We start from the raw sequence: 19,632 nt of genomic DNA on the forward strand, positions 1-19,632 counted from the left end.
ACTCGGAAAACTTCATCGAAGACTTACAGCTAGTTTTCAACAGTCTACGGCGATATTGATGGAAGCTTAATCCCGAAAAATGTGTCTTTGGGGTACCAGCAGTAAAGCTACTCGGATTTATTGTTAGCCACCGGGGAATTGAAGCTAATCCGGATAAGATTGAAGCTATCATGAAAATGGAGGCACCACGATCACAAAAGAAAGTTCAGAGACTTACCGGATGTATGGCAGCCCTGAGCAGATTCATATCCAGGCTGGGAGAAAAAGGTTTACCATTTTACAAGCTACTCAAGAAAGTGGATAAGTTTCAGTGGACTTCAGAAGCACAGGAAGCCCTAGATGCACTGAAAAAATTCTTGACGACACCACCAGTGCTGAAGCCGCCACGGCGAGCCACGTCAACTCAACCAGCTGAAGATTTGCTGCTGTATATCTCTTGCACGACTCACGTGGTAAGCACCGCGTTGGTAGTCAAGCGAGCAGAAGAAGGACATGCCTACCCAATGCAACATCCTGTTTATTTCATCAGTGAAGTTCTGGGTCCCTCAAAGAAAAAGTATCCTCAAGTTCAGAAGCTATTATATGCAGTACTTCTAACTGCCCGCAAGCTACGCCACTACTTTGACGACCACAAAGTCATAGTAGTCACTGGTTTTCCGATAGGGGATATTCTTCACAACAAGGAAGTCATTGGCCGAATAGCCAAGTGGGCCTGTGAACTAGGATCTCATGACATCGAATTTCGACCTCGCACTGCCATCAAAACTCAAGCGTTGGTTGACTTCGTATCAGAATGGACTGAACAACAAGTACTAGATAACCCAGAAACTGCAGAAGTATGGCGAATGTATTTTGATGGCTCGTTGAAACTGCAGGGAGCAGGCGCGGGAATTCTCTTTACCTCACCTGGAGGCGAGCACCTCAAATATGCCCTGTAGTTGCTATTTCCAGCCTCCAACAACGCAGCCGAATATGAAGCTCTGATTCATGGACTGAACATTGCTATATCACTAGGCATCAAGAGACTGATGGTATACGGAGATTCTTTGGTAGTCATAAGCCAGATAAACAAAGAATGTGACTGTTCGAGCGATTCAATGGGAAAGTACTGCACCGCCGTCCGGAAACTAGAAGATAAATTCGAAGGTCTGGAATTTCATCATGTAGAAAGAGATCGAAACACGGCAGCCGATGTATTGTCCAAGCTAGGATCCAGTCGAACTCAGGTCCCACCTGGAGTCTTTGTACAAGAAATACCACATCCAAGCATCTCAATGGATCAGGTAGAAGAATGTAATATCGTGAATCAACCAGAGTCAGATTCTGATGACTGGAGAAGGCCGATCATCAGATATATAAAGAATGAAGAGGAACCAGATGACAAAAATGCAGCCGAGCGCATCGTTAGATAGTCAGCTCACTACACACTCATTGGGGAGACACTATATAGAAGAGGCGCATCGGGTGTCCTCATGAAATGCATTCTCTCATCTACGGGGAAGCAACTTCTAGATGAGGTCCATGCTGGGCAATGTGGAATACACGCAGCATCCAAGACACTAGTCGGGAAGATCTTCAGGTCGGGATTCTATTGGCCAACAGCGAAAAGCGATGCAGCCGAGTTAGTTCAGAGGTGCGAAGCTTGCCAGTACTTGTCAAAGCAACAACATCTACCAGCACAGCAACTGCAGACCATACCAGTAACTTGGCCATTCGCATGCTGGGGATTGGATATGATTGGACCTTTCAAGAAAGCTCAAGGAGGATACACTCATGTACTGGTAGCAATCGACAAATTCACTAAATGGATAGAATTCAAACCCATTGCTTCTTTAACCTCAGCCAAGGCCGTGGAATTCATACAAGACATAATATTCAGATTCGGAATACCGAACAGTATCATAACTGACCTAGGATCCAACTTCACAAGTTCAGAGTTCTTCAATTTCTGCGAGCAAAAGAGCATTCAGATCAAGTATGCTTCAGTAGCACACCCAAGAGCCAACGGGCAGGTTGAACGAGCTAACGGGATGATATTGGAGGCACTCAGAAAAAAGGTATTCGATAAAAATGAAAAGTTCGCAGGAAAATGGATAAGGGAATTGCCCTACGTCGTTTGGAGCCTAAGAACTCAACCTAGCTGAGCTCTGCATGGAAACACTCCTTTCTTCATTGTCTATGGGTCAGAGGCAGTATTACCCGCTGATCTCAAGTTTGGGGCGCCAAGGTTGGTCTTTGAAAGAATAGCAGAAGCCAAAGCTACTAGGCTGGAGGATATTGATGTACTCGAAGTGTGACACCCCAGTGTCACCTAGGGTTTCTCTTAAAAAGCCAAACCAAGAACCATTATTTTATGTGAACCAAGAGTACCCCTCCAAGATTCTGGACTGCAAGGAGAGATCAACTCGGGCTAAATCGATCAAGATGTTCAAGGTCCAGTGGAGTAATCACTCAGAGGAGGAAGCTACTTGGGAAACCGAGGAATTCTTAAGATCCAACTTCCCCGATTGCCTACCTAAGGAAGCTGGTATGTAATCACCCCCAACCCCTCCTCCTGCCTTTCGAATCTAATTTCCTAAAATATGATCTTAATTCAGAATGAAGTAACTATAGAGTAAAACTTAAAAGGACTTCCTTCTGAAGTTGCAAAGAGAATGACATTCGAAAAGCAGTTTTGCCCTAATAATAACAATCCCCACCCTTTTCCTATCAGTCTCACCCTTCGCTTCACCTCGAAAGGACTCTGGCCCGAATCTCGGGACGAGATTCCCTTAAGGGGGGAAGGCTGTGACACCCCAGTGTCACCTAGGGTTTCTCTTAAAAAGCCAAACCAAGAACCATTATTTTATGTGAACCAAAGTAAGCATGAGCATCAAAATAACTTAAGTAAGAAAGAATTCACCAAGTATATGCTTAAAAGTGTCATGATCAAGACAATTGAGTCTCTTAAAGGATAAGAATGTGCAACCCTAATTAAGAACCCTAAGTGAACCCCATGAACAAAATTCAAGAAAATAAGCAAAAGGGAATGAAAAGTTTAAAATTTTGAGTTGAGCCAATTATATAAGTTAAAGTGTATTTGATAAGCAACAAGATAGATTGAGAAAGCTTAGCCAAAATAATTCAAGAAAACCCCCAAATCAAGCTTCTTTTGTTGGGACTCATTGGGAATTCTGAATTTCAGAATTCTGAAATTCAGACCTTGAGCCAAAGATCAGGGATGTTCACCTTGATCCCTAACTCGAATCCTAATGGCCCCATTGACAAAATTGTGTCTAACTAACCCCTCTGTCGTGTGCCAGAAGATGGCATTGGGACGCGAGCCCTAGACACGACAAAACTTGGGATTTGCCTCGGGTTTGGGCAGGGAGACATACCAGATTTCCTGGCTCCATATCTCTGCAACCAGTAGGCAAAATCCTATGACCTCCACACAAGAATGGTAGCTTGTAGGGAGGAGAAGAGGTTTTGTGCACTGACCAAGGCGAGAGCAGGCTCGGATGAGCGACCACACGCGCCAGAGCTTGGGCAGAACGCACGGGCACACGTGTTCGACCCTGGTCGGCACGCCAGAGCTCGCCCAACCCGCGCGCGCGCTCGCCCCGGCGTCCGGTCAAGTCCGCCGCGCGCCCACGCCCTCGGCCGTGCCCGCCCGCGCCTATAAAGCCTCCCCGGGCGCACCTCTCTTCGCCCCGCACTCACCCTCACCGGCCAGCCACCGTTCCTTAGCTCCGGCGAGCTCATTTCCGCCCGCCATTGCCGCCAGAGCTACGGCCGCCGTGGCCAGCCCACTCCAGCCACCCTCCAGCCCAACCAGTGCTTCGGCTAGCTCCGCCAGTAGCCCGTGAAGCTTGCCAAGCCCTCGGACCCGACCGGACTTCACCGGAGGCCCGAGATCAACCTCACCGGACTTCGGTCTTCCGCCGCCGCGCGTGGACCAAGCTATCCAGTGAGTCTCCGCCCGATTCCTTTCGCTCATGTCTTCTCTGGCATCCCGTGGACCTCCCTGACCTATTTGATTGAACTATCTCGCCGCGACCAGGCCGGTCTCCTCGCCGCCGACGAGCATCCTCGCCTGCGCGCGTGGACCGACCGACTCCGGCCATCTCCGACGGTGTTCCGCACACCGTTGTGATCCCCGCGACCTCCCCATCACCCTCGGCCACTTCACCGGAACAGTCTCGCCGCCGGTAAGCCCCTCCGCCCTTTTCTTCGCCGCAGCTACTGTTTAAGGTAGAAGAAGGACCTCGGGTTAGGTTCTGTAGAACCCGAGGGGTTTTTCGTAATGTCAGCGACTCATGTGAATAGTAACCTAAGGACTGAATTGCGAGGAAAACTTAGAAAAACCGCCAGGGACCCCAGTGCAAAGTGGATTTCCATTTAATCAATTTTGTTATTTCTTTTTAAAATGACCAGAGAACTTAGAAAATCCATAACTTGATGAAATCTTAATGAAAAGCTGTCAAACCAATTTTGCTAGCTCTGGAATTTTATGACCTATCATTTAAAAATAGTGAACCATATGCTTTCTGTTCTAAATTTTAGAGTTTAAAATTAAAAACAGAAACCCCCTAAACCTTGTTTAATTAAGGAAAATTAGTTTTTCTTTTGTGCTGAGCTTAAGAAAATTTGTAGATGCTTATACCTTAATTAGACACTGTTTAAAAATAGTAGGAGCCCCAGCATTAGAGATTATGATGTAGTTATTCATTTAAAGCCATTTTGTCCAAAACTTAGAGAAAATCAGAAAGGCCTTAGAGATTAATGAACAGTGATTAGTAATATTTTTCCTAGATTACTTATGCAACAGAGAACCTAGGAAAAATGCAGAGACCATTAATTTGGACCAGTTTCTAATTAAGATGCTTTAATTAGCATTATGTAGACTGAAAATCAATTATTAGAATTGCAAAACTATAACCAAAGTGGTTAACAAAAATCCAGTGAACTTATAACCACCAGAGCCCCACTACAAAAATACAGAGCACCCCAGCCTAACTTTTTAAGTAGGGAAGATAAATACAGATGATAATAAGGCATTTTCCCACTAAATCATGAGCAACCCCAAATAATGTGATAATGGGCAACCAAAATTTTGCTAAGTCCATGATGAGATAAACCACCAGAGAAAAATACAAACCCATGAAAAAGAAGTGAACCCATGCCTTTTGCTAGTAATTGGTGAGAAAGGCCCTTTAGCTCAAATAATGCAAACCACCCCTTCCCTTAGGCAAAAGGAAGCCAAACTCCAGAATGATTGCTCTTGCACAAAATACTAGCTAAGAAAAATAAGAACTCTGTTGTTTGATGTTTTTCAAGTATAGTGGTAGTAGAAAGCACCCCTTTGGCTAGAAACCTTAAGAAAATCTTAGGGAAAGAATTAAAGGGTATTAATGACTAGAAATTTGTATCAAGTCATGTTATAACACCTAAAAGCCAGCAAAAATAAGTTTTTGAGAATTACCCACTATTAAATAATAGTTGTAGTTCAAAGTACCCCTTCTGCCCTAAAATTTGGTAATTTTGTCCAGAGAAAACCATTCACTTTCTGAACCCCAAATTTTGAGACAGAGAATCATACACCAGTAACAAGCCACTGTAATTTTTGCAGAATTTTTGGAATTTTATAAAAGCAACTTGTAGTTCAAACCTACCCCAAAACATTAAAGAGAATAAAAGAAAAGAGAAGAAGAAATAAACCTCATCCCAATAAGACTAACCCAATTTACCAAGTATACCACTAAAGGGTTTTACATAAGTAAAGTTAACTGGTTTTAACTCAAAAGATCATACATCTTTAAAGTTATAAATTCTAAAGCACATATCATATCATGCATATATCTTACGCATTGCATTCATTAGATTGTAATCTTGCCGACGGAGAGTACGTGCTCATCCCCGAGCAAGGACCTATCCAAGAGGAGGACCAGGAGCAGGCTTCAGAGGCTGCTATTGAGGATCTCCCCGCAGCCCCAGCAATTGAAGGCAAGCCCCGGTTTTATGCATAACCATGTTATTATATGCTACTTTACTACACTTAATGCTTGTAGGATTGCAATGTGCACTTAAGTGTAGGAGTTGCTTGAAACCTCTAGTTGCATGAACTTAGGATTCCTTTTGAGATGAATACTAGTATGCTAGGTCGAGTAGCTGCTTGCTAATCAGGATCTCGGTAGAAGTCGAGTGATTTTTCTAGCACTCGCGCGAGGTCAGGAATTGATTGTATTCATCTTGATAATGGGGTATATGTTAGTCCGTGGACTTGGGTCCAGGGAGGATGCCATGTCCATGAGACGGGAAAAATGAATTAAGGATTAATGTGTGGATACCTGAGTCAAGCTTTTGAACGTACTAAGCACATGCCGGGAAAAATGGTAACCGGTAAACCTAGTACCTGAGTGAAGCCGGGCGCGGACTTTATCCCTCATGCGACCTGAGACAGGGTCTCCCATGCTAGCTATGGTGGGTACAAGTGCGGCCACTGCACGACGACAGTCGGGGTCAGTGGAGCATTGTATGCCAAGGCGGTGAGGCCTGGACGCGAACGGGGAATCGATGGGGACGGTTGTCATGTGTGGGGTCGGAGTACCCTGACATGCCGTGTGTTTAGGTTTACCTTGCAAGGTTTTAAAAACTCGATTCGAATCGTCTGCTTCTCGCAGCTAATGAGACTGCTTGATTCCTTGTACTGCATCGAGTAAGAAGTGAAATGTGGATTATATGAGATAACTTGTTGATTGAACTAATTGATTGTTACCATGTATGCTTAGAAGGAGCAAATCTAGCTAAGTTAATGATGGTAGAATTTGAAAAGCTAAAAGTTGATTTTAGAAACAGCTAGTGCTTTTGGCAAACCAAACCCCTCAGCCAAACAGCTGCATAGTCTAGAGGTAGAGGAGTAGACTCCTCACACCGGTTAAGTCTAGCTGAGTATTAGTATACTCAGCCTTGCTTGTGGCACCATTTTTGCAGGTACCATGCAGGATGTAGTTGATGGTGTGACTTGGCCTACCACCCTGCCACCGGGTTGGACGGTCGAGTGGGATGTTGCTCCGCCAGTGGAGGAGCATGAGGAGTAGTGGGCTAGGCCTTGCCCATTTCCTCATTACCGACGACATCGATTATCCGCTGCACTTTAATTTATGAACTTTATTCGCTACTCAAAAACTCCGATTTATGTAATAACTCAGTACTTAATTTGAGGTTTCCTGTTTTATTGTATTTCTTCTGTGACTCACCTTCGAGTGAGATTGTGGGATTTGATCCTGGTTAAGTGGCTTCATCAGACTAGATCTGAGGGACTGACGGGTTATTCCGATTTAAGTGTGTTACGGCCCCTGAGGCGTGACTTAGGCACTTAAGCTGGAATAATTCGGGCGGTTCTGCCACAGCTGGTATCGGAGCAAATTCCACCACAGAGAAGGGCAATAAACCATGAATACCAATTTTCAAAATCTAAAACCTGCCTAGAAGCTACTACGGATCGTCAGGACTAGACCGCTAGACCTAGGACGAAAGGCCTTAGGCATAGAGGGAGAAATAGGTGGCTAACTAATTAGGCCCTGTGGGCCAATACCTATATTTTAGGATGCCCTAAAAAGGCACCCTATTTTCCTTTTGAGAGGCAACGTTTCTTTCCGCATGCATGCATTATAAAACATAAAGAGGAATTAAAATTGAGCTAACCCCCTTTTCTTCGAAATCATCCGGGCTCTCTTTTTCTTTTTCCTTCCACCATAATCTTTATCTTTGATTCCCTTCCGCAGATGAATTCACCCACCCCCACCAGTGGAGGAGACTCTCGTTTCAGTTCTGACTTCCTTTCTCGCGATGGCTTCCCTTCCATTTTGTGGGAAGTGCTTAATTCCGCCGGTTACCCTACGCCCCCTTTGTACACGGTGCAGTTGTATGAGGAGCATCGGGTACCTCGTTGTCAGGTCTGGCTAACTTTGGAGGCTCATCCCCTTCAGCCGGGTTGGCGTTCTCTTGACTCTGAGACGATTGGACTCAGGACGGACGACACCGTTGAGGCAGCAGCCATGAAGACTCTGACGACTTTTTGTGGCTACCATCCCCTGGAGATGGTGATGCACCCCTTGGGACTCTTCCCCGCTGAGAAGAAGGATGATCCCATGTGGTGTAACCGCGTGAGCCATGTGAAGGATGTGTGGGCAATGTATCCTGACTTGGTTGGGAGGGTCACTGTTCAGTGCATGAGTGCGCTGTACCGCCTTCAGGCCCTTCAGAGCGATGCTATGACACTTCTTGCCAACACCGCTCAGGCTGCCAAGCTCACCCTCGACAGTCGGGAAGATTTTGTGGTCGACCTATCCACAGAGTTGGTGGAAAAGGATCTGCAGGTGGAGAGGCTGAACCAGCGTATTACCACCCTGGAGCAGCAAGTGGAGATCCGAGATAACACTATTGATGTCTTGGAGAACCAGCTTCACGACGTGCAGAGGGAACTCGAGGAAGCAAATGACCACTTGGACATGCACCACCTGGAGATGGAGGCCAATGAAGCAGGAAGCGAGGGAGAAGAGGCTCCCGAGGAGCTAGGACCAGCCCCTGGTGCCAATGGGACTACCTCCGCGATACCTCCTTCACCCGTATCCAGTGTCGCTTCCACCGCTCAGGGTTAAGCAGTCGCTTTGACATTTTTAGGCAGATAGAAACCTATGCGAGCTTAGTGGTATCACATTTTGGACTAGGCTTGTGGGTACCTTCCCCTGATTAATGTAACCCTGTAAACTTTTGATGTCTGTGGGATCCTTGTCACCATGTTATCTTCATTCGAACCTAATATTATGATTATGGCATTTTCCTTCCATATGAGATGATATCTTGTCGTTCGGAAATGTGAATTGGGATAACAATGGCGACAATCTCTGTTTTCAGATGGCAGCGAGGCAGCGTCGCAGGCAAAATGAGCAAGCTCCCCCGCCACCTCCTCCAGCTCCCACAGTGCAGGAGCTGATGGCCCAGCAGAATGAGATTCTGCGACAGCTCTTGCAACGCCAGCCCCACCCTCAGCATCCTAGTGGAGGCCAGCATCAGCGACCTCCGGCTATGGCAACATACCAGGAGTTTCTGAGCACGCAGCCGCCCTTGTTCACCAAGGCAGAGGATCCGTTGGACGCCGACGTGTGGCTTCGCGTCGTCGAGTCCAAGTTTCCCCTCCTCACAGGAGACTGCCCTGATGAGGCCAAGGCTCGCTTCGCCGCACAGCAGCTTCGCGGCCCTGCTCGGACTTGGTGGGATCACTTCCGTGCTATGCTCCCCGGTGATCGTGAAGTATCTTGGGAGGAATTCAAGACTGCCTTCAGAGGGCACCACATTCCAGCTGGCATTCTTGATCGGAAGTTGAACGAATTCCTGGCCCTCAATCAAGGAACCCGCACGGTACTGCAGTATGCGCAAGCCTTCAACGACTTATGCCAGTATGCAGGGTATCATGCTGATTCTGATGAAAAGAAGAGGGATCGCTTCCGCAGGGGTCTCAATACCAAGCTGCGGGAACGACTCAACATTGTCCGGGCCGATAGCTTCAATGAGTTGGTCAACATGGCCATCTCTCAGGAGGATTGCATTGTTGCTCACCGGGCAGAGAAGAAGAGAAAGGCACCAATGGCAGCACCATCCGCTCAGGCTCAGAGGTTCCGGATTGTTTCTCACAATCAGAGCAGGGGTTTTCAGCAGCAGGCAGGCAGATGGGTGATCAGGCCACCTCAGCAGCAGCAGCAGCCGGCACCCAACCGCTATCCAGCTCCCGCCCCAAGAAACAATCAGCCTCCGCAGCAGCAGCAGTTCCGCCAGGGCAATGGGAACAAGTGTTTCACTTGTGGCAATGTGGGCCACTATGCCAAGAATTGTGCCAGGAACCAACAGAGGCAGATGCCAGCACCAAATCAAGACAAGGGAAGAAAGCAGAAGGTGCAAGTCAGGCAAGGGAAGCTCAACTTCACTGCTCTAGAGGAAGTGCCAGAAGGAGCTCCTATCATGACCGGTACCTTTTCAGTTTATAATCAACCTGCTTTAATTCTGTTTGATTCTGGTGCATCTCATAGTTTCATTAGCCAAAAGTTCAGTGCTAATTGCAAACTGCCATTCTCTCACTCAAAAGGGTCATTCATGATAGTCACACCTGGGGGTAAAATTGCAACTAATCAATTAAACCAAAGTGTGCCTATTCAACTGGGAAGCCACATTATCAAAACCACTCTTCTTGTGTTGGGATTGGAAAATGTGGACATTATTCTAGGAGCAAATTGGATGACCTTGCACCAAGTTGTGCTCGACGTAGCCAGTCGTACCATGGAAGTTAATTCTCCCTTCTGCGGGAATTTCACTTTGATTCTGCCTAGTCAGGGTTCTTCTCAGTCATGTGCTTTCTCTATGACGGAATTACCTCTGAAGAAGATCCCAGTGGTCTGTGAGTATGCAGATGTCTTTCCTGATGAATTGCCAGGAATGCCACCGGACCGGGATATTGAGTTCGCCATCGAGTTGCAACCGGGAACGGCCCCAATTTCCAAGAGGCCCTACCGAATGCCACCCGCTGAGTTGGCAGAGTTGAAGAAGCAGTTGCAAGAGTTGCTGGATAAGGGATTTATTCGCCCAAGCACTTCGCCTTGGGGCTGTCCAGCACTGTTTGTGAAGAAGAAGGATGAAAGCTTGAGGCTGTGTATAGATTACCGCCCTCTTAATGCGGTAACTATCAAGAACAAGTATCCTTTGCCTCGTATTGATGTTCTCTTTGACCAGTTGGTCGGGGCCAAGGTGTTTTCCAAGATAGACCTTCGCTCTGGCTACCATCAGATCAAAATACGAGCAAGTGATATTCCGAAGACGGCATTCTCAACCAGATTTGGGCTATATGAATTCTTGGTGATGTCATTCGGGCTGACGAATGCACCAGCATATTTCATGTATCTGATGAATTCTGTTTTCATGCCAGAATTGGACAAGTTCGTGGTGGTTTTCATCGATGATATTCTGGTGTACTCAAGGAACGAAGAAGAACATGCCGGGCATTTGCATGTAGTACTTCAACGTCTGCGAGATCACCACCTTTATGCCAAGTTATCCAAATGTGATTTTTAGCTAAAGGAAATCAAATTCTTGGGTCACACTATCTCTCAGGCTGGAATAGCTGTTGATCCTGATAAAGTGCAAGAGGTGATGAACTGGAGGCCACCAACGACTGTTCGCCAGATTCGGAGTTTTCTGGGATTGGCTGGTTATTACCGAAGATTTATTCCGGACTTCTCTCGAATTGCGAAGCCTATTACTGAGTTGCTGAAGAAAGAAGTCAAATTTGTGTGGAGTCAGAAGTGCGAAGATGCCTTCCATGCATTAAGGCAGCATCTGACCACAGCACCAGTATTGGCGCAACCCGACAGCAGCAAGCCTTTTGATGTATATTGTGATGCCTCTGGCACCGGGCTAGGTTGTGTCTTGATGCAAGACAACCGAGTCATTGCTTATGCCTCAAGAGCACTCAGGCCTCATGAGCAAAATTATCCTACTCATGACCTTGAGTTAGCAGCAGTGGTTCATGCATTGAAGATGTGGAGGCAATATCTAATGGGAACCCACTGCAACATCTTCACTGATCATAAGAGCCTTAAGTACATTTTTACTCAGGCTGATCTCAACATGAGGCAGAGAAGATGGCTAGAGCTGATCAAGGATTATGACCTGGAGGTACATTATCACCCCGGGAAAGCTAATGTAGTAGCAGATGCCTTGAGTCGGAAGTTGCAATGCAATTGTATTCTGATGGATTCTCGTGTTAACACCTTGTGTGATGAGTTGAGCAAGATGCGAATTGAAGTGATTCCTTCTGGTTCTTTGTCTCACATTGCTGTTGAGCCAGCTTTGCAAGACCAGATTATCATGGCCCAGCTCAGTGACAAGGGAGTACAAATTATCAAGAAGAATCTCCATCAGAAGGTTGAGAAGTATAATTGTTTCCGCCAGGATGAGAAGGGTGTGTTATGGTTCAAAAGCAGATTGGTAATTCCTAAGGACCAGGATCTCAAGAAGAAAATTTTGGATGAGGCTCATCTCTCCAAATTCTCTATGCATCCGGGAAGCACCAAGATGTACCATGATTTGAAACTTTTGTACTGGTGGACCAGAATGAAGAGGGAGATAGCCCAGTATGTATCAGAGTGTGACACCTGTCAGAGGATAAAGGCAAGCCACTTGAAGTCCGCTGGAGCTTTGCAACCACTGTCCGTACCTTCGTGGAAGTGGGACGACATCAGCATGGATTTCATTGTGGGTCTACCCAACACCTCTCGTCATCATGATTCAATTTGGGTTATTGTGGACCGATTGACGAAAGTGGCACATTTCCTTCCTGTGCACACCACTGATAAGGCTCAGAAGTATACAGAATTGTATATTGACCGAATCGTGTGTTTGCATGGATTACCTCGGACCATTGTTTCTGACCGAGGAGCCCAATTTGTTGCCAGATTTTGGGAACAATTGCAAGAGTCTTTGGGAACTAAGCTAATCAGGAGTTCAGCTTACCACCCACAGACTGATGGTCAGACGGAAAGGGTAAACCAGATTCTGGAGGATATGCTGAGAGCTTGTGCGATCGATTGTGGCAAGAACTGGGATAAGCACCTCTCCTTGGCAGAGTTTGCTTATAACAATAGTTACCAATCCAGCCTAAAGATGGCACCTTTTGAAGCTCTCTATGAAAGAAGGTGCAGGACACCACTCAATTGGTCTCAGCCTGGTGAAAGAGAAGTTTTTGGACCTGATTTGGTGACTGAAGCCGAAAGGAGGGTCAAGTCAATCAGGAAGAATCTAGAAGCTGCTCAGGCCAGGCAGAAGAGCTATCATGATAGAAGAAGGAAACCTCTCCAGTTCGAGGTGGGAAGTTTTGTATACCTCAAGGTATCACCCACCAAGGGAGTGCAGAGGTTTGGGATCAAAGGCAAGCTAGCCCCTCGTTACATTGGACCTTATGAGATCATAGAAGCATGTGGACCCGTGGCATACAAGTTGAAGTTACCTTCAAAGATGTCTGCCATTCACAGCGTATTCCATGTATCTCAGCTGAAGAAGTGTGTTCGATTGCCGACTGAGATCATAGCAGAGCCAGAATTGGAGATAGAGCCAGATCTCTCGTACCAAGAGTACCCCTCCAAGATTCTGGACTGCAAGGAGAGATCAACTCGGGCTAAATCAATCAAGATGTTCAAGGTCCAGTGGAGTAATCACTCAGAGGAGGAAGCTACTTGGGAAACCGAGGAATTCTTAAGATCCAACTTCCCCGATTTCCTACCTAAGGAAGCTGGTATGTAATCACCCCCAACCCCTCCTCCTGCCTTTCGAATCTAATTTCCTAAAATATGATCTTAATTCAAAATGAAGTAACTATAGAGTAAAACTTAAAAGGACTTCCTTCTGAAGTTGCAAAGAGAATGACATTCGAAAAGCAGTTTTGCCCTAATAATAACAATCCCCACCCTTTTCCTATCAGTCTCACCCTTCGCTTCACCTCGAAAGGACTCTGGCCCGAATCTCGGGACGAGATTCCCTTAAGGGGGGAAGGCTGTGACACCCCAGTGTCACCTAGGGTTTCTCTTAAAAAGCCAAACCAAGAACCATTATTTTATGTGAACCAAAGTAAGCATGAGCATCAAAATAACTTAAGTAAGAAAGAATTCACCAAGTATATGCTTAAAAGTGTCATGATCAAGACAATTGAGTCTCTTAAAGGATAAGAATGTGCAACCCTAATTAAGAACCCTAAGTGAACCCCATGAACAAAATTCAAGAAAATAAGCAAAAGGGAATGAAAAGTTTAAAATTTTGAGTTGAGCCAATTATATAAGTTAAAGTGTATTTGATAAGCAACAAGATAGATTGAGAAAGCTTAGCCAAAATAATTCAAGAAAACCCCCAAATCAAGCTTCTTTTGTTGGGACTCATTGGGAATTCTGAATTTCAGAATTCTGAAATTCAGACCTTGAGCCAAAGATCAGGGATGTTCACCTTGATCCCTAACTCGAATCCTAATGGCCCCATTGACAAAATTGTGTCTAACTAACCCCTCTGTCGTGTGCCAGAAGATGGCATTGGGACGCGAGCCCTAGACACGACAAAACATGGGATTTGCCTCGGGTTTGGGCAGGGAGACATACCAGATTTCCTGGCTCCATATCTCTGCAACCAGTAGGCAAAATCCTATGACCTCCACACAAGAATGGTAGCTTGTAGGGAGGAGAAGAGGTTTTGTGCACTGACCAAGGCGAGAGCAGGCTCGGATGAGCGACCACACGCGCCAGAGCTTGGGCAGAACGCACGGGCACACGTGTTCGACCCTGGTCGGCACGCTAGAGCTCGCCCAACCCGCGCGCGCGCTCGCCCCGGCGTCCGGTCAAGTCCGCCGCGCGCCCACGCCCTCGGCCGTGCCCGCCCGCGCCTATAAAGCCTCCCCGGGCGCACCTCTCTTCGCCCCGCACTCACCCTCACCGGCCAGCCACCGTTCCTTAGCTCCGGCGAGCTCATTTCCACCCGCCATTGCCGCCAGAGCTACGGCCGCCGTGGCCAGCCCACTCCAGCCACCCTCCAGCCCAACCAGTGCTTCGGCTAGCTCCGCCAGTAGCCCGTGAAGCTTGCCAAGCCCTCGGACCCGACCGGACTTCACCGGAGGCCCGAGATCAACCTCACCGGACTTCGGTCTTCCGCCGCCGCGCGTGGACCAAGCTATCCAGTGAGTCTCCGCCCGATTCCTTTCGCTCATGTCTTCTCTGGCATCCCGTGGACCTCCCTGACCTATTTGATTGAACTATCTCGCCGCGACCAGGCCGGTCTCCTCGCCGCCGACGAGCATCCCCGCCTGCGCGCGTGGACCGACCGACTCCGGCCATCTCCGACGGTGTTCCGCACACCGTTGTGATCCCCGCGACCTCCCCTTCACCCTCGGCCACTTCACCGGAACAGTCTCGCCGCCGGTAAGCCCCTCCGCCCTTTTCTTCGCCGCGGCTACTGTTTAAGGTAGAAGAAGGACCTCGGGTTAGGTTCTGTAGAACCCGAGGGGTTTTTCGTAATGTCAGCGACTCATGTGAATAGTAACCTAAGGACTGAATTGCGAGGAAAACTTAGAAAAACCGCCAGGGACCCCAGTGCAAAGTGGATTTCCATTTAATCAATTTTGTTATTTCTTTTTAAAATGACCAGAGAACTTAGAAAATCCATAACTTGATGAAATCTTAATGAAAAGCTGTCAAACCAATTTTGCTAGCTCTGGAATTTTATGACCTATCATTTAAAAATAGTGAACCATATGCTTTCTGTTCTAAATTTTAGAGTTTAAAATTAAAAACAGAAACCCCCTAAACCTTGTTTAATTAAGGAAAATTAGTTTTTCTTTTGTGCTGAGCTTAAGAAAATTTGTAGATGCTTATACCTTAATTAGACACTGTTTAAAAATAGTAGGAGCCCCAGCATTAGAGATTATGATGTAGTTATTCATTTAAAGCCATTTTGTCCAAAACTTAGAGAAAATCAGAAAGGCCTTAGAGATTAATGAACAGTGATTAGTAATATTTTTCCTAGATTACTTATGCAACAGAGAACCTAGGAAAAATGCAGAGACCATTAATTTGGACCAGTTTCTAATTAAGATGCTTTAATTAGCATTATGTAGACTGAAAATCAATTATTAGAATTGCAAAACTATAACCAAAGTGGTTAACAAAAATCCAATGAACTTATAACCACCAGAGCCCCACTACAAAAATACAGAGCACCCCAGCCTAACTTTTTAAGTAGGGAAGATAAATACAGAATGATAATAAGGCATTTTCCCACTAAATCATGAGCAACCCCAAATAATGTGATAATGGGCAACCAAAATTTTGCTAAGTCCATGATGAGATAAACCACCAGAGAAAAATACAAACCCATGAAAAAGAAGTGAACCCATGCCTTTTGCTAGTAATTGGTGAGAAAGGCCCTTTAGCTCAAATAATGCAAACCACCCCTTCCCTTAGGCAAAAGGAAGCCAAACTCCAGAATGATTGCTCTTGCACAAAATACTAGCTAAGAAAAATAAGAACTCTGTTGTTTGATGTTTTTCAAGTATAGTGGTAGTAGAAAGCACCCCTTTGGCTAGAAACCTTAAGAAAATCTTAGGGAAAGAATTAAAGGGTATTAATGACTAGAAATTTGTATCAAGTCATGTTATAACACCTAAAAGCCAGCAAAAATAAGTTTTTGAGAATTACCCACTATTAAATAATAGTTGTAGTTCAAAGTACCCCTTCTGCCCTAAAATTTGGTAATTTTGTCCAGAGAAAACCATTCACTTTCTGAACCCCAAATTTTGAGACAGAGAAAACCATTCACTTTCTGAACACTTGACTCACGGTACCACACCTTAATCCATATTCAAATTTTCATCCCGTGGACAACCAATCCCCATGGATTGTTGTCCACAACCAGCATCATTATGAGAAGAAAGTGGATACAACCAATTTCCTGACCTTGCGCGAGTGCTAGAAAAATCACTCGACTTCTACCGAGATCCTACTTAATAAAGCAACTACTCGACCTAGCATACTAGTATTCATCTCCACAGGATTCCTGAGATCATGCAACTAGGGTTTCAAACAATTCCTACACCTAAGTGCACAATCAATCCTACAATCATTAAGTGAAGTAAAATAGCATAAATAACAGGTTATGCATAAAACCGGGGCTTGCCTTCCAAAGCAGTGGCAGGCAGGTCCTCTGGTGCAGGCTCTGGTGCTGGATCCGGGGCTACCTCCTGAGCAGCTCCTTGCTCCGGCACGAGGACGTACTCTCCGTCAGCAAGGTTACAGTCTATCGAATGCAATGAACATGAATGTCATGATGATGCAGGATTTAATAACATTATGCTAAGAAGAAAACTAAGTTAAGGAGTAACTTAGGGTTTCTTGGTCATGCGGGGCTTTTAGTGAGTTGTGCTTATCACTTTTTAGGTTTGGGTTTTTGTTGAGGATAAACATTTTGGGTTTGTATTGTCTTTATACATTTCAGTGGGCAATTTACAAGGGTTTTAGGATGACACTAATTACCATTATTTATTTTCCTTTCTTTAATTTCTACTTATGGTTTCTAGTGTAGGTTTGAACTATGACAGTGGTTTAAAAATTTCCAAAAATTCTGCAAAAATTACAGTGGGTTGCCATTTGCTATTCTAGCCTGTTTTAAGAATTTGAGGCTCAACATATAAAGGCTATGCTAAAGACAAAAAGAATAAAAATTGGGTAAATGGGCCACTTTGTACTGCAACTCTTAATTAGAGGTGGGGTCTGTCCTAAGGGTTATTTTTGTTGGCATCTAACAGTAATAATAGGCTTCTGTGCCAAAAACCACAGAAGGCTAAGGGGTGGTTATTTAGTTATGATTTTCTAAAGTTTAAAGTCAAAAAGGCACTTTCTACTACATTGTTATTTGAAAAATGTCAAACAGCAGATTTCATATTTTTCCTAAGTTTTTATTAACAAAACATTAGTTATCCCAAGGGTTGGGGTGTTTTCACCTTGGGGTTATGTTTGTAGGGTTTTTCTAAGTTTCCCTTGTTTTATTAAAATAAAAGGTATCCTACTTATTTTATACTAAAACAGGGTATGATATATTTTTCCAGTGAACTACATTGAATAAGTATCTTAACAAAAATAGGGGTACCCTCTGGTTCATTATTTAAATCACATTTTCTATTTTTCTTAACCTTAAGCCTATTGTAAAACAAGGGGCAAAAACTAACTTAATGGTGTGGACAGAGAGGTTTAGCACTTTTAATTGGGTCACTAGGTAGATATAAACTTCTCCAAATTTTGCTAACCCTAGTCAAACAATATTTCTATTTTTTCTTCTAATATTAAGTTTTTAGCAGTTTTCTTATTTAATTCAAAACTTCAGAAAAGAATACAGAAACTATGGGTTTTACTATTTTTATCTGATAGTTCATATTTCCCAGAGTCTAGCAAAATTGGTTTGACAATTTTTGGATGATTATTCTTCAAGTTATGCATTTATTAAGTTATCTCCCATATTAAAAGAAAAATAAATTCGAAAATGGAAAAGAAAACAGGTTTGCGCTGAGGCCCCTGGGTTTTATCTCCCTCTTCTCTCACCAAATAGTCCTCGGTCTACTATTGGCATGGGTCACTGACATTGCACAAAACCCCCTGGACCTAACCGAAATCTAACCCGCGCTCCCTGACTGACTTAAACAGTACCCGCGGCATAGATTACGGCGGCGAGGCTTACCGGCGGCAGTAGAGCTCCGGCGGGGTGGTCAGTGACGTCCGGGAGGTCACGACGGTCACGTCGGTGTGCGGGTCGGCGTCGGAGGTGGTCGGAGCTACCCTGGCCACGAACACAGGCGGCGGGGGTCGTCGGCGGCTCCTGCTCCGGCCAAACCACGACGGTATAGTTCAATTAAGGTGCGCGAGGAGCTTCACGGGGTGATGTAGAGGCCATGCGCGCAATGAATTGGAAAATGGTGCAGAGGCTTACCCGGTCCACGTGCGCTGGCGGGTTTTTGAACTCCGGCGAGCACGATTGCGCTATTCCGGTGACGCGGGTCCTCGGTTCAAGCTTGGGTAAGATTCACGACCTCACCAGGAAGCTATCTGAGGGCTTGGATCGAACGGAGGAGGACAGGAAAGGGGCTGGCCACGGTGGTTGCTCTCGGGCGGCACTGGCGGGTCGCAGGGAGGTCGTCGGAGCTAATGGCTGGCTCGGGAAAGTCAGGCGAGGTACGGAGGAGGCAACGAGGAAGGCAGCTGAGCACTGGGGCGGGCTTTGTAGCCGTGGCGCGGGCGTGGTCACGGGCGAACGCGGGCGCGCGGGGGTTCGCATACGGGCGTGCTCTGAGCGCGCCCCCGGTTGTCAGCTCGCGTCGAACACGTGGAAGCTCGGTTCTGCCATGGTTCAACGGCGGATTTGAGCACCATAGCGTGCGTATCTTGGCAAAGTCACTGTGTACGGTCGCTTCCCTGCTCCATATCCTACCTTTTTGCTGTGAGTTCCAAGTCAAGATATGGTCGGGGTAGGGAGATAGAGGGGGGAGAAGTTGGTTGTGTCAGCTAGGTCCAAGCCGAGACAAAAATGGTGTCAAGTCGTGTCTAGCACCCTAGGGTAGGTGTCACCTCTTTCCAGGGTATTCTAGGGTTAATTTGGCGCCACTTTGTCAATTGGGTCGAAGGGTTTTGAAATTTGGATTAAGGTGAACATGTGGAATCTTTGTTCAAGGGTTAGTTTTTATACTTAGGCAAATTCTGAATTCTCCCTTGTGCTGAACCTTAGGTGAACTTTTTGGGACTTTTCTGAAAACTTTTTGGGGGTACTTCCTTACTATTAATTGTAGGTTATGAAGTATATTACAACTTTTATATTTGGCCCAAGCCATGTTCACAAGATTTACATGACCTTTTGATCCTAGCTGCAATTAGGGTTCCTATTGCCCAAGAGGGGTTTGCTTTAGGGTTTTGGGAAATTTCCCCACTTAGATGTGCATAACAAGCTAGGGCATGATATCCAATATGGTTTGCACTTGCTTAGGACCTTGAATTCCATGTTTGATGCACATTTCCCAAATAAATCCTC

This window comes from Zea mays, chromosome 9, assembly GCF_902167145.1.
Source record: "Zea mays cultivar B73 chromosome 9, Zm-B73-REFERENCE-NAM-5.0, whole genome shotgun sequence".
NCBI classification, from domain to species: domain Eukaryota; kingdom Viridiplantae; phylum Streptophyta; class Magnoliopsida; order Poales; family Poaceae; genus Zea; species Zea mays.